General features: G+C 38.9%; 1 protein-coding gene and 1 long non-coding RNA gene across 4 annotated transcripts in view; one reads left to right on the top strand and one right to left on the bottom strand.

Annotated features, from left to right (window-relative positions):
• atrnl1a (attractin-like 1a) overlaps nt 1–23979 on the bottom strand; it is a 342376-nt gene that overhangs the window by 307868 nt on the left and 10529 nt on the right. The gene's annotated exons all lie outside the window — the stretch shown is intronic.
• Nucleotides 10287–14586, top strand: LOC120443316. Its single transcript, XR_005615339.1, has 3 exons — nt 10287–10299; nt 11740–11784; nt 14310–14586. It is a non-coding gene; the product is annotated as an uncharacterized LOC120443316 (long non-coding RNA).

Raw genomic sequence — 23979 nt, 5'->3', positions numbered from 1 at the left:
ACCCACAATAATTATTTTATCTGAGCTGAGCACTAAATCAGATAAAAGTCTGAGAAATCAGACAGAAACTCTGTAAGGCCCAGGTGGACGATAGATGATAACAAGTAAGACTGGTTTCTGAGTTTTACAGCTGGGGTGGGCGAGGCTAAGCATCAGGCTTTCAAATGAATTAAAAGTCTGTCTTGGTCTTTCGTTAATTAATAGGCTGGTGTGAAAAATTGCTGCCACACCGCCCCTCCGCCTGTGCTTTGCGATTTCTGGTAGTTAGAATTACTCGGGGTGTTGATTCATTTTAACTAACATAATCATCCGACTGCAACCAGGTTTCTGTAAGGCAGAGTAAATCGATTTGTTGATCAATTATTAAGTCATGTACTAACAGACTTGGAGGAGAGCGCCCTAATATTTAATAATCCACAATGTTTTACTCTTTGGTTCAGATGTGGATACTGTATTGTTCTTTCTTTTTTGATTTTTTTATGTTTAAATTGTTTTTGCTGGTTTTAGTTTGTTTTGTCTGTTTGGGAGCTGACACGGTCTCAGTGGAGATGGGTTTTGGGGGTAGCAGGAGGAGAGAAGCTGCAGAGAGGCGTGTAAGACTGCAACTCTGCTTCTTGGTCCCAACTCTGGATAGTCATATTTTGGGGCTTTAATAAATTTGTCCATATTTCTAGAAATGAGAGCTGCTCCATCCAAAGTGGGATGGATGCCGTCTCTCCTAACAAGACCAGGTTTCCTCCAGAAGCTTTGCCAATTATCTATGAAGCCGACATCATTTCTGGGACAACACAGACAGCAATTTAAGGAGAAATGCAGCTAAACAGGTCACTCCTGGTCTGATTGGGGAGGGACCAGAGAAAACTACAGAGTCAACATTGTTTTGGCAAAGTTACACACTGATTCGATATTGATTTCAGTGACCTCCGATTGGCGTAACTGGGTGTCATTACTGCCGATGTGAATTATGATTTTACTGAATTTACGTTTACCCTTATGTGGTGGCGCGAATGAGGAATAACCGGGACGGTAACTAAGATGTTGACAACGCCACCTGGGGAGGAGTTACACCCAGGAAAGATATCTCTAGCCAATGTAAGTGTTACACTGGCAACCAAAGCCCACAGACTTGTTATTAACGGCAAAGGTGAGGCAGGTGAATTTTACAAATCAAGGTTTATTAAGAAGAACTACTAAAAACATAGAATTATAAAATCAAAGAGGCACCTAAGGTAGCAGGGTTGAGGACGGCAAAATAGTTAATTAAAACGACCAGACTCCCTACCACGATGCTACCCTAAAACAATCACAACATGATAAAGAGCAACTAAACAAAATGGTGGAGACCGGCCACTTGAGGAGGCAACCTACAGGGAGGAGTGCCCAAGGGTGCCACCAATTACTCACCCATGTGATTTCACTGCAGACCTCACTCACACTAAGCGGTGCAATCTACCTATGCCCGGTGTGTACACTCGCATGCATCGGGAGGGATTCCACCTCACGTGCCTAGCCCCTCAACAAGCAGCCACACCTCCACTAAAGCAATAAAAGAAAGCATAAAACATTAAACAGATTAGTAAAAGATCTACATAAAACAAATACACCCCAAATTACTGTTTGTTATAAAAGCATTGCGTAACAAACAAAACAGCATATGACAAGACAGCAGTAGTATAGTGCAAGCCTGCAACAAAAGAGGGAAACAGTTGTCAAAGTCCACCCTACTATGCCACGTTATGATGAACACAAGAGTCCCACTTACCACTCTCTAAAGGGCAATACTAAACTGAGTAACTTTCCTGGAGAGATCTGCAGCGCTTAACTGCCTAATGCTCGCAGCCACCTTGGATGGACAAGACTACCAAATGACTCCTTCTGGTAGTGAAGCGCAGCTGTTTCTTATAAGCCTGCTAATTGTCAACTGGGAAGGTGTGGATGTTAGTGGTGCGTTTGTGGACATCATGTAAAATCCTACCCCAGAATCTACTTCACTACACTTAGCCAGCAGTTTTAAATTTCCTTCAATGTCGCCTGCTCTGGCCCCTGGAAGACAATTAACTATGGTTGCCGGTGTCTCTAGCTTCACATGTCTGAGAACAGAATCACCAATTACCAGAGTTTGACCCCCAGACGGGTGTGTCGCCGAGTGGGGAAAAAGCAGTTAGACACATGTATGAATTTGAGGAATGGACCCAAAATGCAGACACAAAGGAACGTGAAAGAAAATTTTAATATTAACAGAAAGCAAGCTGTTTATTAAGGCTGGTAAAATAGGCAGAACCAGCTTCCAGTTTGGATTCGGGAGACAGACACTATCTCTACTTTTAAGATTAGGCTTCAAACTTTCCTTTTGCTAAAGCATATAGTTAGGGCAGGATCAGGTGACCCTGAATCCTCCCTTAGTTGTGCTGCAGTGAACGTGAGCTGCCGGGGATTCCCATGATGCACTGAGTTTTTCCTTTCCAGTCACCTTTCTCACTCACTATGTGTTAATAGACCTCTCTGCACTGAATCATACTTGTTATTAATCCACAGCATGTCTTTATCCTGTCTTCCTTCTCTCACCCCAACCAATCACAGCAGATGGCCCCGCCCTCCCTGAGCCTGGTTCTGCTGGAGGTTTCTTCCTGTTAAAGGGAGTTTTCCTTCGCACTGTCGCCAAAGTTCTTGCTCATAGGTGGTCGTATGATTGTTGGGTTTTCCTCTGTATCTATTATTGTGCGATCTACTGTACAATATAAAGCGCCTTGAGGCGATTGTTGTTGTGATTTGGTGCTATATAAATAAAATTGAATTTAATTGAATTAAAAGATTACAAAACAAAAGGCAGAAGTGAAGCTAAACAATAACCTAACCTGGGGACAAACCATGAAACCTGACATGGATACAAACATACCTGGAACATGGAAACGTGGCACCAAAGACAACAGATGACCTGACACTGAACAAATGAGGACAGGACTTACAGTGGCTTGCAAAAGTATTCGGCCCCTTGAACTTTTCCACATTTTGTCACATTACTGCCACAAACATGAATCAATTTTATTGGACTCGCACATGAAAGACCAATACAAAGTGGTCTACACGTGAGAAGTGGAATGAAAATCATACATGATTCCAAACATTTTTACAAATAAATAACTGAAAAGGGGTGTGCGTAATTATTCAGCCCCTGAGTCAATACTTTGTAGAACCACCTTTTGCTGAAATTGGATTCCATTAAAATTGATTCATGTTTGTGGCAGTAATGTGACAAAATGTGGAAAAGGGGACGAATACTTTGCAAGCCCTTGTAAGTACACAGAGAGACAATGAGGGGATGAGGAACAGCTGGGACAAATCAGACCTAACAAGACAAGGGAAACAAAACTAGACTCACTGCATATAGGACAAGGACTTTCACAATAAAACAGACATCACAAGGGTAATCTAATAAACAAATGAACTTAGCTAACCTAAAGAACTTATAAATAAACATCGACATCCAAACAAACTAAAACTTAAAATGCTGGGTCAACAAACCCAGGAAAGTGACAGTAAAATCATTTATTATACACATTATACTTATTTTCTTAAATTGCTTATCTATTATCTGTATTTTCACTTGAGGGTCTAGGGGTACTGCTCTTCTTTTCATGACAAATTAGGACATGTTTATGATAACACACTGACAATATCAGGCCAATTTTGGCATTACTCCATCAGTGAACAGCATGCCCATGCTAACTTAAACTAGACCAGCAAGCTAACCACATGTGTATTTAAGTGTTACTTAAGAATAGGAACCAAACAAATTAACGGAACGAAATTAACTGTAACAGCAGTTTGCAAAACACTGTGACACTTCTCAAGTGTTCCTACCTCAAATACAGCGAGTGTTGCTGTGTTTTTGTTGTTAAATGGACGAGGAGAGCGCGTGGCTGGTGAGAGGATGCGGCATTTCGTCAGTGGAGCATAGAACGACGTCTGTGATTGGACAACAAGTGAGTAACGCTGCATCTGATTGTTCGAAAGCCTCAACCAAAGAGCTGCTGGTCACGGCAAGATACAAACTCGCCGGAGCTCTGAGTGAACTGCACATCCGGGACCTTGAGCACTCAGCAGAGATTTGTCTTGACGTATGTATTTACCTTTGATATCCATGACTCGACGCACATTTAGCAAGGTAAAGTTGTATGTTTAACAAGCTAATTAACGCTAGTTAAACGGAACTAAAACAATACACAATCGATTTGAACAAACTGTGTGATGAATGATGATAAATGCTAAAAATTACTTAAGATTTATCTTCAACAATAGATATTAGAAGTTTAATTTAACTGTTTTAAATTCCCACTGGAGTTAAAGGGACCTGTGGCCTTGCACGTGCTCTGCATCTTCAACTGCACAGACAGTCAGTCTAAGCTCTTTTTAAGTGTAGCTAACTGCAACACACATTTTTTTCAACACAAGATATGTTTGGGGGATTTAAATGTTAATAATAATGTTTTCGTATTTAGCACAAACCAATAGGGTCTGGGTCTCTGGCCCAGCGTTTCTGACGTTATTCTAAGGTTTTGAGTTTCTTATGTTTAGTGGCGGGTTAGTTGAGTTTGGCTTAACGTTATTAACATTGTTTTAAGGAGTTTATGTTAGGGTTGTATATTACAACGTTTGTATTTTCATGCCATTTTCCTGTTTTATTTTGAAAGAGTCTGTTGTGTTCAGTTCATTAATCTCACTGACCTGTTGTGTCAATAGAATCATTTGTGCCAGCTACTTCCTGCTCTCCTTCCATCCTGTCTCAACCTCCAACAGGAAAGTAGAAGTCCTCATATGGTAGGACCAGTGATTGTAGTGTGTGTGTTACACTGTCCTCATATTGTTTTAAGCTGTGAAGGACATGAGTGTGTTTCAGTTGCCTTCCTCATGTGGTTGGATCAACAACTCTAGTGTGTGTTACACTGTCCTCATATTGTGGGTAGCAGAACTGTACAGTGTTAAGTTTCTTTAGAATCTGGTATAAGGAAGTCGGATCCTTCTGTAATAATGTTCACTGATACAAATATGATCTGTAGTTAATTATCTAGTCGGGATTTATACTAGAGAATGTTTCTGACGTTATATTGTTGTCTTTTGTTGCAGACACCAAGTGCTGAGGTCCTGTCTCAGCCTCATACTTACCCACTTCATTCTTCCAACAGGTTACACATCATATTTTGTATTTGGTATCAAGTATATGTGTCAGATGGGCCTAGTGCATAAATGAAATGCACTTTAATTGTATTAAAACAATCAGTTTCAGTCAAAGTTAACCAAAATCAACATTAGCATTAGGAGAAAGTAATTGTCTATACCATTTGTTAGTCCAAACTTTCCGTAAAGCATCAGCGTGATCTTTATTCTGACTACATTTGATATTTTTGTCCTTTTACACATGTTTTTGTCCATTTAACCTCCCGCTGATCAGTTTACATGATTTAATTTCTGGGGAAATAGATGCCTTTAAATCAGTGTTGGGTTTGGAGCTTTTATTGACAACAGCAGAAGAAGTTAGAAGTCAGGAACATGAACTCTACATGTGTTCAGTCGTCATGTCCTCATATTGTTTTAAGCTGTGAAGGACATGAGTGTGTTTAAGAAGAAGTCCTCATATGGTAGGACCAGTGATTGTAGTGTGTGTTACACTGTCCTCATATTGTTTTAAGCTGTGAAGGACATGAGTGTGTTTCAGTTGCCTTCCTCATGTGGTTGGACCAACAACTCTAGTGTGTGTTACACTGTCCTCATATTGTTGGTAGCAGAACTGTACAGTGTTAAGTTTCTTTAGAATCTGGTATAAGGAAGTCGGATCCTTCTGTAATAATGTTCACTGCTACAAATATGATCTGTAGTTGATCATCTAGTCGGGATTTATACTAGAGAATGTTTCTGACGTTATATTGTTGTCTTTTGTTGCAGACACCAAGTGCTGAGGTCCTGTCTCAGCCTCATACAGACCAATCGGTGAGTGACATACCCACTTCATTCTTCCAACAGGTTACACATCATGTTTTTGTATTTGGTATCAAGTATATGTGTCAGATGGGCCTAGTGCATAAATGAAATGCACTTTAATTGTATTAAAACAATCAGTTTCAGTCAAAGTTAACCAAAATCAACATTAGCATTAGGAGAAAGTAATTGTCTATACCATTTGTTAGTCCAAACTTTCCTTTAAGCATCAGCTTGATCTTTATTCTGACTACATTTGATATTTTTGTCCTTTTACACATGTTTTTGTCCATTTAACCTCCCGCTGATCAGTTTACATGATTTAATTTCTGGGGAAATAGATGGCTTTACATCAGTGTTGGGTTTAGAGCTTTTATTGACAACAGCAGGAGAAGTTAGAAGTCAGGAACATGAACTCTACATGTGTTCAGTCGTCATGTCCTCATATTGTTTTAAGCTGTGAAGGACATGAGTGTGTTTCAGTTGCCTTCTTCATGTGGTTGGACCAACAACTCTAGTGTGTTTACACTGTCCTCATATTGTGTGTAGCAGAACTGTACAGTGTTAAGTTTCTATAGAATCTGGTATAAGGAAGTCAGATCCTTCTGTGAATAATGTTCACTGCTACAAATATGATCTGTAGTTGATCATCTAGTCGGGATTTATACTAGAGAATGTTTCTGACGTTATATTGTCTTTTGTTGCAGACACCAAGTGCTGAGGTCCTGTCTCAGCCTCATACAGACCAATCGGTGAGTGACTTACCCACTTCATTCTTCCAACAGGTTACACATCATGTTTTTGTATTTGGTATCAAGTATATGTGTCAGATGGGCCTAGTGCATAAATGAAATGCACTTTAATTGTATTAAAACAATCAGTTTCAGTCAAAGTTAACCAAAATCAACATTAGCATTAGGAGAAAGTAATTGTCTATACCATTTGTTAGTCCAAACTTTCCTTTAAGCATCAGCGTGATCTTTATTCTGACTACATTTGATATTTTTGTCCTTTTACACATGTTTTTGTCCATTTAACCTCCTGCTGATCAGTTTACATGATTTAATTTCTGGGGAAATAGATGGCTTTACATCAGTGTTGGGTTTAGAGCTTTTATTGACAACAGCAGGAGAAGTTAGAAGTCAGGAACATGAACTCTACATGTGTTCAGTCGTCATGTCCTCATATTGTTTTAAGCTGTGAAGGACATGAGTGTGTTTAAGTAGAAGTCCTCATATGGTAGGACCAGTGATTGTAGTGTGTGTTACACTGTCCTCATATTGTTTTAAGCTGTGAAGGACATGAGTGTGTTTCAGTTGCCTTCTTCATGTGGTTGGACCAACAACTCTAGTGTGTGTTACACTGTCCTCATATTGTTGGTAGCAGAACTGTACAGTGTTAAGTTTCTTTAGAATCTGGTATAAGGAAGTCGGATCCTTCTGTAATAATGTTCACTGCTACAAATATGATCTGTAGTTGATCATCTAGTTGGGATTTATACTAGAGAATGTTTCTGACGTTATATTGTTGTCTTTTGTTGCAGACACCAAGTGCTGAGGTCCTGTCTCAGCCTCATACAGACCAATCGGTGAGTGACTTACCCACTTCATTCTTCCAACAGGTTACACATCATATTTTTGTATTTGGTATCAAGTATATGTGTCAGATGGGCCTAGTGCATAAATGAAATGCACTTTAATTGTATTAAAACAATCAGTTTCAGTCAAAGTTAACCAAAATCAACATTAGCATTAGGAGAAAGTAATTGTCTATACCATTTGTTAGTCCAAACTTTCCCTTTAAGCATCAGCTTGATCTTTATTCTGACTACATTTGATATTTTTGTCCTTTTACACGTTTTTGTCCATTTAACCTCCCGCTGATCAGTTTACATGATTTAATTTCTGGGGAAATAGATGGCTTTACATCAGTGTTGGGTTTAGAGCTTTTATTGACAACAGCAGGAGAAGTTAGAAGTCAGGAACATGAACTCTACATGTGTTCAGTCGTCATGTCCTCATATTGTTTTAAGCTGTGAAGGACATGAGTGTGTTTAAGTAGAAGTCCTCATATGGTAGGACCAGTGATTGTAGTGTGTGTGTTACACTGTCCTCATATTGTTGGTAGCAGAACTGTACAGTGTTAAGTTTCTTTAGAATCTGGTATAAGGAAGTCAGATCCTTCTGTAATAATGTTCACTGCTACAAATATGATCTGTAGTTAATTATCTAGTCGGGATTTATCCTAGAGAATGTTTCTGACGTTATATTGTTGTCTTTTGTTGCAGACACCAAGTGCTGAGGTCCTGTCTCAGCCTCATACAGACCAATCGGTGAGTGACATACCCACTTCATTCTTCCAACAGGTTACACATCATGTTTTTGTATTTGGTATCAAGTATATGTGCCAGTTGGGCCTAGTGCATAAATGAAATGCACTTTGATTGTTTTAATACAATCAGTTTGAGGAAAAGTTTCCCAAAATCAACATTAGTATTAGGAGAAAGCAATTGTCTATACCATTTGTTAGTCCAAACTTTCCTTAAAGCATCAGCTTGATCTTTATTCTGACTACATTTGATATTTTGTCCTTTTACACGTTTTTGTCCATTTAACCTCCCGCCGATCAGTTTACATGATTTAATTTCTGGGGAAATAGATGGCTTTACATCAGTGTTGGGTTTAGAGCTTTTATTGACAACAGCAGGAGAAGTTAGAAGTCAGGAACATGAACTCTACATGTGTTCAGTCGTCATGTCCTCATATTGTTTTAAGCTGTGAAGGACATGAGTGTGTTTAAGAAGAAGTCCTCATATGGTAGGACCAGTGATTGTAGTGTGTGTTACAATGTCCTCATATTGTTTTAAGCTGTGAAGGACATGAGTGTGTTTAAGTAGAAGTCCTCATATGGTAGGACCAGTGATTGTAGTGTGTGTTACACTGTCCTCATATTGTTTTAAGCTGTGAAGGACATGAGTGTGTTTCAGTTGCCTTCTTCATGTGGTTGGACCAACAACTCTAGTGTGTGTTACACTGTCCTCATATTGTTGGTAGCAGAACTGTACAGTGTTAAGTTTCTTTAGAATCTGGTATAAGGAAGTCGGATCCTTCTGTAATAATGTTCACTGCTACAAATATGATCTGTAGTTGATCATCTAGTCGGGATTTATACTAGAGAATGTTTCTGACGTTATATTGTTGTCTTTTGTTGCAGACACCAAGTGCTGAGGTCCTGTCTCAGCCTCATACAGACCAATCGGTGAGTGACTTACCCACTTCATTCTTCCAACAGGTTACACATCATATTTTTGTATTTGGTATCAAGTATATGTGTCAGATGGGCCTAGTGCATAAATGAAATGTACTTTAATTGTATTAAAACAATCAGTTTCAGTCAAAGTTAACCAAAATCAACATTAGCATTAGGAGAAAGTAATTGTCTATACCAGGGGTGCCCAATCCCAGTCCTCGAGAGCTACTGTCCTGCAGCTTTTAGATGCATCCCTACTCCAACACAGCTGAATCAAATAGTTGGATTACCAATTCGGCATGCCATCAAGTCTGGCAAAGGCCTGATAACGAGCCATTCATTTGATTCAGGTGTGCTCGAACAAGGACGCATCTAAAAGCTGCAGGGCAGTAGCTCTCGAGGACTGGGATTGGGCACCCTGGTCTATACCATTTGTTAGTCCAAACTTTCCTTAAAGCATCAGCGTGATCTTTATTCTGACTACATTTGATATTTTTGTCCTTTACACATGTTTTTGTCCATTTAACCTCCCGCTGATCAGTTTACATGATTTAATTTCTGGGGAAATAGATGCCTTTAAATCAGTGTTGGGTTTGGAGCTTTTATTGACAACAGCAGAAGAAGTTAGAAGTCAGGAACATGAACTCTACATGTGTTCAGTCGTCATGTCCTCATATTGTTTTAAGCTGTGAAGGACATGAGTGTGTTTAAGAAGAAGTCCTCATATGGTAGGACCAGTGATTGTAGTGTGTGTTACACTGTCCTCATATTGTTTTAAGCTGTGAAGGACATGAGTGTGTTTCAGTTGCCTTCCTCATGTGGTTGGACCAACAACTCTAGTGTGTGTTACACTGTCCTCATATTGTTGGTAGCAGAACTGTACAGTGTTAAGTTTCTTTAGAATCTGGTATAAGGAAGTCGGATCCTTCTGTAATAATGTTCACTGCTACAAATATGATCTGTAGTTGATCATCTAGTCGGGATTTATACTAGAGAATGTTTCTGACGTTATATTGTTGTCTTTTGTTGCAGACACCAAGTGCTGAGGTCCTGTCTCAGCCTCATACAGACCAATCGGTGAGTGACTTACCCACTTCATTCTTCCAACAGGTTACACATCATGTTTTTGTATTTGGTATCAAGTATATGTGTCAGATGGGCCTAGTGCATAAATTAAATGCACTTTAATTGTATTAAAACAATCAGTTTCAGTCAAAGTTAACCAAAATCAACATTAGCATTAGGAGAAAGTAATTGTCTATACCATTTGTTAGTCCAAACTTTCCTTTAAGCATCAGCGTGATCTTTATTCTGACTACATTTGATATTTTTGTCCTTTTACACATGTTTTTGTCCATTTAACCTCCCGCTGATCAGTTTACATGATTTAATTTCTGGGGAAATAGATGGCTTTACATCAGTGTTGGGTTTAGAGCTTTTATTGACAACAGCAGGAGAAGTTAGAAGTCAGGAACATGAACTCTACATGTGTTCAGTCGTCATGTCCTCATATTGTTTTAAGCTGTGAAGGACATGAGTGTGTTTCAGTTGCCTTCTTCATGTGGTTGGACCAACAACTCTAGTGTGTGTTACACTGTCCTCATATTGTGTGTAGCAGAACTGTACAGTGTTAAGTTTCTATAGAATCTGGTATAAGGAAGTCAGATCCTTCTGTGAATAATGTTCACTGCTACAAATATGATCTGTAGTTGATCATCTAGTCGGGATTTATACTAGAGAATGTTTCTGACGTTATATTGTCTTTTGTTGCAGACACCAAGTGCTGAGGTCCTGTCTCAGCCTCATACAGACCAATCGGTGAGTGACTTACCCACTTCATTCTTCCAACAGGTTACACATCATGTTTTTGTATTTGGTATCAAGTATATGTGTCAGATGGGCCTAGTGCATAAATGAAATGCACTTTAATTGTATTAAAACAATCAGTTTCAGTCAAAGTTAACCAAAATCAACATTAGCATTAGGAGAAAGTAATTGTCTATACCATTTGTTAGTCCAAACTTTCCCTTAAAGCATCAGCGTGATCTTTATTCTGACTACATTTGATATTTTTGTCCTTTTACACATGTTTTTGTCCATTTAACCTCCTGCTGATCAGTTTACATGATTTAATTTCTGGGGAAATAGATGGCTTTACATCAGTGTTGGGTTTAGAGCTTTTATTGACAACAGCAGGAGAAGTTAGAAGTCAGGAACATGAACTCTACATGTGTTCAGTCGTCATGTCCTCATATTGTTTTAAGCTGTGAAGGACATGAGTGTGTTTCAGTTGCCTTCTTCATGTGGTTGGACCAACAACTCTAGTGTGTGTTACACTGTCCTCATATTGTTGGTAGCAGAACTGTACAGTGTTAAGTTTCTTTAGAATCTGGTATAAGGAAGTCGGATCCTTCTGTAATAATGTTCACTGCTACAAATATGATCTGTAGTTAATTATCTAGTCGGGATTTATCCTAGAGAATGTTTCTGACGTTATATTGTTGTCTTTTGTTGCAGACACCAAGTGCTGAGGTCCTGTCTCAGCCTCATACAGACCAATTGGTGAGTGACATACCCACTTCATTCTTCCAACAGGTTACACATCATGTTTTTGTATTTGGTATCAAGTATATGTGCCAGTTGGGCCTAGTGCATAAATGAAAAGCACTTTGATTGTATTAAAACAATCAGTTTCAGTCAAAGTTAACCAAAATCAACATTAGCATTAGGAGAAAGTAATTGTCTATACCATTTGTTAGTCCAAACTTTCCCTTAAAGCATCAGCGTGATCTTTATTCTGACTACATTTGATATTTTTGTCCTTTTACACATGTTTTTGTCCATTTAACCTCCCGCTGATCAGTTTACATGATTTAATTTCTGGGGAAATAGATGGCTTTACATCAGTGTTGGGTTTAGAGCTTTTATTGACAACAGCAGGAGAAGTTAGAAGTCAGGAACATGAACTCTACATGTGTTCAGTCGTCATGTCCTCATATTGTTTTAAGCTGTGAAGGACATGAGTGTGTTTAAGTAGAAGTCCTCATATGGTAGGACCAGTGATTGTAGTGTGTGTTACACTGTCCTCATATTGTTTTAAGCTGTGAAGGACATGAGTGTGTTTCAGTTGCCTTCTTCATGTGGTTGGACCAACAACTCTAGTGTGTGTTACACTGTCCTCATATTGTTGGTAGCAGAACTGTACAGTGTTAAGTTTCTTTAGAATCTGGTATAAGGAAGTCGGATCCTTCTGTAATAATGTTCACTGCTACAAATATGATCTGTAGTTGATCATCTAGTCGGGATTTATACTAGAGAATGTTTCTGACGTTATATTGTTGTCTTTTGTTGCAGACACCAAGTGCTGAGGTCCTGTCTCAGCCTCATACAGACCAATCGGTGAGTGACTTACCCACTTCATTCTTCCAACAGGTTACACATCATATTTTTGTATTTGGTATCAAGTATATGTGTCAGATGGGCCTAGTGCATAAATGAAATGTACTTTAATTGTATTAAAACAATCAGTTTCAGTCAAAGTTAACCAAAATCAACATTAGCATTAGGAGAAAGTAATTGTCTATACCAGGGTGCCCAATCCCAGTCCTCGAGAGCTACTGTCCTGCAGCTTTTAGATGCATCCCTACTCCAACACAGCTGAATCAAATAGTTGGATTACCAATTCGGCATGCCATCAAGTCTGGCAAAGGCCTGATAACGAGCCATTCATTTGATTCAGGTGTGCTCGAACAAGGACGCATCTAAAAGCTGCAGGGCAGTAGCTCTCGAGGACTGGGATTGGGCACCCTGGTCTATACCATTTGTTAGTCCAAACTTACCCTTAAAGCATCAGCTTGATCTTTATTCTGACTACATTTGATATTTTTGTCCTTTACACATGTTTTTGTCCATTTAACCTCCCGCTGATCAGTTTACATGATTTAATTTCTGGGGAAATAGATGGCTTTACATCAGTGTTGGGTTTAGAGCTTTTATTGACAACAGCAGGAGAAGTTAGAAGTCAGGAACATGAACTCTACATGTGTTCAGTCGTCATGTCCTCATATTGTTTTAAGCTGTGAAGGACATGAGTGTGTTTAAGTAGAAGTCCTCATATGGTAGGACCAGTGATTGTAGTGTGTGTGTTACACTGTCCTCATATTGTTTTAAGCTGTGAAGGACATGAGTGTGTTTAAGAAGAAGTCCTCATATGGTAGGACCAGTGATTGTAGTGTGTGTTACAATGTCCTCATATTGTTTTAAGCTGTGAAGGACATGAGTGTGTTTCAGTTGCCTTCCTCATGTGGTTGGACCAACAACTCTAGTGTGTGTTACACTGTCCTCATATTGTTGGTAGCAGAACTGTACAGTGTTAAGTTTCTATAGAATCTTGTATAAGGAAGTCGGATCCTTCTGTGAATAATGTTCACTGCTACAAATATGATCTGTAGTTGATCATCTAGTCGGGATTTATACTAGAGAATGTTTCTGACGTTATATTGTTGTCTTTTGTTGCAGACACCAAGTGCTGAGGTCCTGTCTCAGCCTCATACAGACCAATTGGTGAGTGACATACCCACTTCATTCTTCCAACAGGTTACACATCATGTTTTTTGTATTTAGTAATCAAGTTTATGTGTCAGTTGGGCCTAGTGCATAAATTAAATGCACTTTGATTGTATTAAAACAATCAGTTTGAGTCAAAGTTTCCCAAAATCAACATTAGCTTTACTTCTTTGTGAAGATCTTAGGAGAAAGAAATTGGCGTACCATTTGTTAGTTCTAACTTTCCCTTTAAAGCATCAGCTTGATATTTATTCCTACTAAATTTGATATTTTTGTGTTTTTGTGTTACATTGTCCTCATATTGTTTTAAGCTGTGAAGGACATGAATGTGTTTTTGTAGCCTTTCTCAATTGGTAGAACCAACAACTCTAGTTTGTGTTACATTGCTCCTTTAAAGTGCTCCAGTAGAAAGCAAGGTTTAAGAACATTTTGTATTCACATTATAAACTATAAACTAGAATATTTTCTATCTTTTCTTGCATTCACATTAAGATATTTTCTTTTGTTTCCATTTATGACAGCTGGGAAGGTGAGAAGCAAGTGGACAAATGATGAAGTAAAGGTTGCTGCAAAGTACCAGGTAAAAGGAATGTGACTGCTGCTTCCAAGCAGAGCCGGCAGCTCAGAAAGGCAGAGACTGGGTTGCCATAAAGTACTACATCCACAACAGGATCATTGCATTAAAAGAAAGATGCAAGGAAAAAAAGAAACAACCAAGAGAGATACTTTGTTGCTTCCACAGTTATGTCAATATTGTAGTTTTCTGTATTGCATTGTTCTTACTCATAAATCTGTGGTTTATGCTGGGTGCTTTTTTCAATTAAATGATAAGAAAGGCAGATAATGTTCCACGTTTTTATTGACATGAACATTCACTACAAAATGAATTAATGCATTACAATATTAAGACTTAAAAAGTAGACTGACCACATTTGACCTATGTCTTTTTAAGTCTCTACACAGCTCATATTTACTGTTTTATTAACACATAAATGTCTGATATTTCTGTCAGAAGTTACCCGACTGGTGAGCATTACTATTGTGCATCCATGCCTATTATATTGTAATCTCAAAAGGAGCCAAGCTTAAAAATACAGAACCTACCCTTACCTGGTCCTTATAAGTCATATATACTTGAAAATTATGTGTTTCCATGGGCTTCACAATTCACCTAAACATGAAATATCAGTGTGTGACCTTATGGTACTCATAAGTCACATAAACCTGACAGTGTCCTCACAAGTAGCATTAAATTCAGGTTTGACCAAAATTTCACCCTAGCCAAAATCTCAACAGATGGGCGTGTTCCTGGAAGCATGGGTCAAACTTTGTGTGATTCCCATGCCTCTAGGACCTTCAGAAAGGCACGTTCCCATTTGTCACATTTTTGTCATAGGTCCTGATATTTCACGAAAACACGTATGTGTGTGTGTGTGTGTGTGTGTGTGTGTGTGTGAGAGAGAGAGAGAGAGAGAGAGAGAGAGAGAATTTCTTATAGTGTGAATTGCTTTGAGTGGTCATTAAGACTACTAATTACTAGCTTTGGCATATTAGTTAAACTTTAACTTAGACTTTGAGGTTAAGTTATTCTACACCTAACAAGGCATTTTACATGCATAAGAGTAAAAAAAAAAAAAAAAAAGAACAATAACAAATAAAACAATAATTAAACCATCAAATCTGCAGACATATTTGTTTTGATAGCTGTAAATCTACATATTGATTTTTCAGGTATGAGGCCATTTTGAAATGCTTAACAACTGTGGGACAGGGTTGCAGTGGCAAATGGGGTTTGGAGAGCAAAGTTTAAAAAAAAATTATCATGAATGAAGACTGCTCATGCTGTCGTGCTAACCTTTATTTCACTAAAATTAGTTTTGAACTTTGTCTTCTGTAGGGGTGCACACCAGAAAAGCCTTAGAACCACTGACACAGAAGCTGAACTATTCCAAGTCACTTTTGTCAAAATCATCTGGCAGATATTATAATGGAATGTAATTTGATGTTTTGACTTTCTAAAAGCAATTTCTGCTCATGATTACCTGGAGTAGCGCGCCAGCACAAAACTGACCAACAAGGGTTTGATCTGATCCCAAATGGCATTAAAGTCAAAATACAATCTGGGATCAGAACTGATAAGACCCGGTTAAACAAATGTCCCTTCATCTTGGATGTATTAAGATTTAGCTTTAGGTAAGACCACCATCTGGTTCTGACTACTAACACAGATACACACTTCTGATAACGTCCTATAGAGAAGAGAGAAATGTGGATATCGACTACATTCTTTAAAAATTTGTAATTGGGTGTTTTTATTATAATGTTATTTTATTTTATTTATTATTTTTTTTTAAAGGAAAAAAAGAACACATAGCCAAGTAAAATAATAGTACCTGGTTATCCCGAGTACCTGAGAGAGAACATTAAGTCCTGACCACCTTGCACAAAGTGACAGGCCACGAGAAGACAACTGTTCCCCCTCAGGCAGAGCATGCATTTCTCAGCAGATATGTATGTTTACGACTTCTTATCACATTGTCCTTCTCACAAATGTTCCCTCTTTCTCGCTCACAAACATACATTCCTGTCTGGAGAGCACTGCCTGAGAATCATGCCAGTGATAGAAGAAAGAAAATAAAATCGAAGAGGACTGGGAGTTACAAGCGAACATGGGCAAACACCAAACATGGAGACAAATAACGGAGGCCCAGCTCTCACTGTAAACACAACCACCCACCACGTGCAAACACACACACACCCACACACACAGATGGATACAAAAACAGGAAAGCAGAGCTAGCACATGCTTTAGTGATGAAATCATTTGTGAGAACTAACAGATTGTTAGAAAAAAGAGAAACTGACTTTTTTTCTCAAGGCATGGATGGAAAACATGGCCGTGTGTGTGTGTGTGTGTCTCTCTCTCTCTCTCTCTCTCTCTCTCTCTCTCTCTCTCTCTGCTTGGACAAAAATGAGAGCACTGAAGGAGAGATGAAAACAGGTAGAGTGAAAAAAAACAAAACATAAAGGACACAGAGGAAGGTCTGAATCCAAAGAGATGCACCCCGCCAGGAAATAACTTCAGAGTCAGCAGAGACCCAGAGGATCATCAACACACTGTGTACATTTCTAAAGCAACTACACACACGACACATACCGTACATGCACACACCATTTATTTCTAGGGTTTCAGCAGGGAAATAAAACTGTTCTTGGTTGTATTTCAGTAAAAATTCAAGATGGACACAATCAAGCTTATGTCATAAATTCATGTGACTGCTTCCCACAAAATATATCTTGCAAAGAAACATTATAATCTGTATGTATGTGCTTATTAGATGCGTAACAGACACACTTGGTTGGTATACGTGTAGGAAAATCTGCTCCTGACTTTAGATGAACATGTTTTGTTTCCCAGATCAAACTTTGTTGACCATTCAGCAAAGAGTATGACACAAAACTGACTCATGGAAACCAGCAGTGGTCTCACGGAGATCGTAAACAGAGACTCTGGCAGCAGCACGGTGCGCTACCAGACATGCTTCTTGTAGCTCATGATTCCCGGTGTCTCTTCCTTCTAATATTAAAAAATGAGTACAGTAACAGCAACACAAATCACATCAGATCTAATCTTTTCAGATCTAACTTTGTCCACTTCCGTGTATCATCGTAATTCAGATGAAGATCTAATTTTCCTTTTTGCATCACACTCAGTCTAAACCACTTTTATTTTTAGCTCTCGATTAGTTTACTTGTTTGTGCTCTAGCAGCTGTGGAGCAAAAACACCACTCCACAGAAAAGCCATAATTTTATGTCTTTATCATCCATGCAAGTTCATTGGCTTCAATGGTATCTTCTAATGACTTGTCTCTAAAACTGTAAATGTTGGTTTCTGTGGCCTCAGTGTTTTTTCCTGTACAATAGCATTACTCATGTGACGTCTTTCAGGCCTGTGACCAGTGCACACTGGAATTTAATACTGTGGCTTTATTTTAAAAAACAAAAATGTGAACACCTAGAGGAAAAATATCTGGTGTTGCCACTGACTGTATAAAAGTTTTCTACAGTCATTGGGTGTTAGCAAGAAACCTGAACTGTGCACCCAGGACTGCAGTTTGAATGTTGCCTACAAGACTTCTAGTTGACAGAGGAAAAAGTGACAATTGTCTGTTAAGAGTCTAATTTTTACACAAAATGTTGGTGTTTTCCCACACAATAAGAGAAAGTAGCTGATCAGACATATGGTGTCAATCTAATATACTTACTATTTTTGAGTCAATTTGTCATGAACGAGCTGTGTGCACACACGAATTGAACCCAAGTGCAAACTCACCAAAACGAAACTTAAACTCAAAAGGGCAGCTTTATTTGCTGAAATGGAGGAAAAGGCGATACAAACAATACCAAACTAAACTGGGAAATTATTAAACTCACACGGGGAGGCTCACGAGGAAACACAGCCAAGAGGGAGGACGCCACACGGAACTGAGTGAGACGCAGACATAAATACACCGAAGGATAACGAGGGACGTGGGAACACACGGGGAACACAGCTGACACTGATAATCATAACAAGACAGGACAGGAGCAAACAACGTGACGTACACTGATGGGAGACTATCAAAGTAAAACAGGAAGTACCCAGAGACGCAGACAGGAGGCAGAGAGAGAACATGGGGAGAGCACAGACCTAACGGGCTGGGAAAGGAGGGGAAACAAGGCATAAGAACTGACCGATACACGGAGGGAGACACAGGGGGTAAGGACACAAGGGGAAATCTAATAAACGACATCTAAACAGAATAACCTAGGAACCCTTAGAATAAGCAGTAGACCTAAAACATAATAACACCAAATGACAAAAATACAGGAAAACACAAAACACCGGGTAGAAGTCCCGGGACCATGACATCAATTATCACCTAAACAACAAGCTATATCATTTTTTCCTGTCACTGGAAGAGCTTGAACGTGACAGATGAATGAACAGACAGCACACCAGGTTCTACATATTTGTGACAAACATGTCTTGAGAAGACAAATAAAGATTGGGGTGAGTTGTTTACATGTCTTTTCAGCTCTAATGCAGCACAAAGCCAGGAGTAAAGACCGGCTGGAAATCCAGCAAGCTATCCATAAGTACTGATCAAATTCAAATCCAAATGTCACTGAAAATCAGCTCATATTTAAATTCCATTGTATACCGTTGTTCAGATATCCAGAAAATGAATGTTTTAACAACACGTGCACTTTTTGAGTTCAAGTTTCTATTATGCTGTCCTCTTTTTAATTGGACTGAATTAAAAAAAAGAGTCTTTCATTTGCAAAATCATTTTCATACTGCATCTTAGAGAAAATATGGCCTTTGGGTTACACATGAGATAACTATTTTACTATCTTACTACTTTTAAATCTGTCAACGCCTTTATTAAAGTGTAAATTGCTGTTTAGTGAGGGTAGCGCATTTGCAGTTTGGTGCCATTCTGAGGATGACCCATCTATCTGCTAAGAGCTCTGCTGTCAATGGAGGCAATGCACAAAGTATGTGATACAACCAGTCTGTGGGCTGCTGTTGCTTGTGCTGTTTTGGTCCATCAGCAAGTTAGAACATACAAAGAGATGAAGTAGAAACTAGTGTTAACTAAACAACATTTAGCAGATGCAAACGTCATCCACTTTCAGCGACACATAGATGGAATTCTGAAGCACTGCGCGTGAGCATGTCTGGTGTGGATGAAAACCCTCCTTACTCGCTGTATGAACGGTAAGAAGTACTGAGACGGACACATTTTGAGGGACATAAATTGCGCTTAGAGTGAGGATCCTACCAGATCTTGTTGTTTGTTTTAGCTGATCATTGACCGAACTGCAAAGATGTTCAATTTACAAATATACCAACCACATGAAATCACTGAATTGTAGCATATATCAATTCACAACCACAAGTAACTGACTTCACATTGTACAGTCACAAAAATGGGTTTTGTAGTAGGGAAACATCTGTAGGTAAAAGGCAGATATTATCACTTGAGGTCTTCCCTTGCATAGCGGGGTCTTGCTGTCCTAAGTTGGATAACTGTCTCCACCAATTTTGAAACCAAATGTCACCCTGACTATGAAACAGAGGAACATTGCATGCTCATACAGTAAAAAACGTGTCAATCAAAAGGTATTCTCATCCTAAAGCACATCCAGGTTTATGTTTCTACGTTCGACCAAGTCTAAGGACAGCAGTCTAAGCAGATGTACCCAGATTTCCGTCTCCCTAATGACTGAATCTTCTCTTCTGGGAGGTCACCAGTTTGTCCCTAAGCCAGCTAAGATATGGAATCTCTCCAGCATTTCTTGGTTCTACCCTGTAGCTTCCTCCAAGAAGGATACAAATGAAAAAAAAAGAAAGAAACTCATCAGGAAAGGATCCAGGAGGCATCTTAGTCAGATCCAACCACCTCAACTGGTTTCTTGTAGGTTGACCTGTAAATCAACAACCTGACCTTCATGCTCAATTCTCTCTTCACCATAACAGACGAGTATATGGTCCATAACAGTGCAGAAGCCAAACCAATCTGTCTGTCAATCTCCCACTCCGCTGTTCCCACACTCATAAACAAGACCTTGAGATATGAAAGCAAAAATTTACAACATGTTGTATAAAATAAAATAATGGATTCAGACTATAAAGTCATCGGGTGTTTACTGAGGTCTTAAATTAAGCTAACTATAGAGTTCTACAATCGTACTTCTTTTTCCAACCAGAGGAGTCACTCCCTTCTGGCCAGTTTGAGTCACCTCCCACCTTCTTCCTAAATGGGGTGGTGTCTCCAGAGATCAGGTTTATTTCATAGCATTTTGTGGAGTTTTAATTAGACTAACATCTTAAGATTGAAGAATCGGGGTCGGTGCCTTCAGCTGTTTTTCACGTGTTGACACACTGAGCTGTTTTTGCAGTGTGGAGTTACGGAGGGCAGTGTCATGGCTTCATGAAGGCATGTTCATTTCTATTCAGTTTCATTAATAAAGCACCAATGTACAACAACAGTCACCTCACACCCCCTTATACTGAAAGGTAAACATCTAAATTATAACAATAACCTGATAGCAGAGCCTAGCGACACTCTGAAGAAGAAAAAAAACCCTCACTTTTAGTAGAAGGACAGTTAATGATATGGAGTTGCGTGTAACTAAATCAGGATTGAAAAGAAGGTGACAGAGAGGAAATGATATGATTGGGCCTTATAATTTCTCTCCAGTCATATGTGCCTAGCCCATATGCTTAGATGGGGTGCACATGCCTGGATCAGCGACATTCACTTTACTTGTTTTAATGTGGTTGCTGATAGATGACTGATGTTAAATTCTTCAAATGATGGGAAATTACTTGAAAATAACTTAAATTAGTCCTGTCTAATCTATAGATGGAGTATTAGTGGAGCCCACAGTCCCATTGTTATTGTGATGTCATAAAAACGGACCTTCATCTCTGAGAAACTGCTACGGCCTCAGGGAGGACCACATGGGGGACATTATTCATGTAACACACCTGCCAATCCGGCTGCGTGTGCGTGTGTGCATGCGTGTGTTATGCCCTTGCATTCTCTCATCATAGCAGGATTAACTCCCACTGGACAGATGGCAGTGTGATGCTCCTCCTTCCCACGCACGGTTTGTCATAGACACACACCAACACAAACACACACTCAAACAAACCACAGCTCTGCACAGAACGGTGGCATCTTCAGTAGACGAGCTGTGTCATCATTACGCCACACTGCCAGAGGCTTAAACACACGTAATCACACACATACACACATGGACTGAAGCCCATGTCAGCAGATGATGACTCTGATGGCAAAAAAAGCACTCTATTCTGTCTCCACTCTGCACGTCTCTCACTAAAACACTCGTGTGGTTGTTTCATCCTTGAATGGCTCCATTCTCCCAGCAGGATTTATATTTGGAACTCCCTTTGCGACTGTGACTATTTATGCATATTTGTGGCTATAATTTACTGTAAACATGATGAGTGTGTTTTAAGATTTTGGGGGCTTTTTTTTAGAATAAGACCCTGTTTGTTATCAAATGCATCTCCTAAGGCAATCAAAATGTTTTCTTATATTATACTTTGTGTTCTCGATAACGTTCGTCCTCGGGTCAAATTCACTAAAGAGGCTTACTATAAAAACAAAAAACAGAAAATCTGATGGCAGATATAAATGCTATGATAAATCGAGACTGGCAGAATTAAAATGTAACTGCAATGAATATTTTGGAGTTTTCTTGAACTGAAATTCTTGCCAGCTGCTGGTAGTTATGGCATATGTTTATTTTTTCTTTTGTTGTTTATTTGTTTTTGGTGTGTGTTTTTTTTAAGTTGAATATGTCGGTACTTACCAAACTATAAAATAAAGTGGTAACACTGATGCCAACTTAAAGCTACAGAAAAGTGTTCATTTTATCACATTCAGGATATTTAAGAAAATGTAATATGACATATTTTTAATATACTTAATTTACAGAAAACAATAACTGGACAGGTACGGTTTTATAAAATAATAGATACTGTTATTTTAAGTGAGATGGTGATACCTGATTAGGAATTTTCATCTTCAAAATATTTTTAATGCACTTAAAACATCGTGTTGTCTGCATTTTAAAAAAAAATAAAATTTCTTTGGCAACAAAAATTGCCAAATTCAGTCTGTAACAACTTCTCTACAAATTTATTTAAAAGGGGCATTCGTTTTAGTTTTAACAGTTAAAGCCTGATCCTCGTATAGAGGCGTCTTGTGTGATAATGGTTAAGCTGGCCATAAATAATGTGGCTGTGCATTGTCTAGACTGCAGCTCAAACAAGCAGTGCTGTTCTATTTCACAATCTACAACAATCTGGATTGGACTCAAGCTCCACAACTTCATGGGCTAAAAAAGATGTACCTAAAATACCAAGAAAAGAAAAACGCAGTAATAGCCACTTGGGGCTGTTTCGAAAAGTAAGTCAGTTACAACAGACTCCCATTAAAGCACAAATTAACATGGTTACAGTCTGGTAGGAAACCTTTTTTTGGGACTCTAAAGGCTCATTTCTTCCTTCCTAGTAACAGCTGATAACTGGTGGATTTTTTTTCTTTTTATGGTATTAACCAATCAGCCACTTCGGTTTTTTTAAGACATGAAACATAAACTCTTTTTACCATCGGCCTGACGGTGGGACGATTTTACAGGCACTCTTTAACGACCGTAACTCTGTTACCGTTTGTGCTACAGAGAAAACTCAAATGGTTTCAGAAAGAAAGAGAGGAAAAGAGATGTTCTGTATAAGGATAGTTGTTGTATCACAATAGCACAAACAATTCACAAGGTACTGCTCACTTAACACACAGACAGAGGAATCAGCTGGACATAGTGTGTGCTTTATATTTCCATAACTCCTCAACCATTTTGGGCTAGAGAGAAAATGTAAATGGTTCAGAAAAAATGAGAATTATCTTGTAATTTTACAGCCACAATTACAACATAGGTCCAGGCAGTCTGTGTGATACTTGGGTGAAAAAGATTTAATAGGGTTAAGGCTGCTTTTGCTGTTCCTGACATGAGTAGCTTTAGCCACTAGCTGTCTGCCAGGCATCACCTCAGCTAATTTTATTAACTGGAACTCTCGGCCACATTTGTGGCTTTTCTGCACTCAGCTGTGCTGACAGACAGTCCAAGAAGGAGTCAGTACTCGAGCTGCGTCATCAGTCCATGGATGCACCTTGCTAGCCAAGCTAGCTAGTCACATGATATTGGCTACATATATCTTTTTTTTTTTATCTCCCAATATAAGTTAGAAACACAAAAAGCTCTTTAACAACACATTTCTACATATGATATGTGGAAAAAAGTATATAAGCCATCTTACAATGCTGTGATTGCAGCCATTCCCCAACTCTCTGTGAATGGTACTCATGGCCATTGATCAGTGTTCTTTGATCAGTGGGTTTTGGTCAGTGATTGTTGATCAATGGTCATGGGAATTTGCATAATTATGATTAAGGAACTGACCTCACAGCCCATTGTTCCTTCAGTGGGCTGGTTTCAGTCATTATGCAAATGTACTGTTTATAAGGTTTGGGGAAACCTGCAGTCAGCTGAGACTGAAGAAGTCACTTGGATGAGTGACGATACGTTTCTCCCACAAAACGCTACGTCCA

This window comes from Oreochromis aureus, linkage group 13 (genome assembly GCF_013358895.1).
Source record: "Oreochromis aureus strain Israel breed Guangdong linkage group 13, ZZ_aureus, whole genome shotgun sequence".
NCBI classification, from domain to species: Eukaryota; Metazoa; Chordata; class Actinopteri; order Cichliformes; family Cichlidae; genus Oreochromis; species Oreochromis aureus.
The sequence above is the reverse complement of the archived record's forward strand: the minus strand, read 5'-3'. Positions and strand labels throughout refer to the sequence as shown.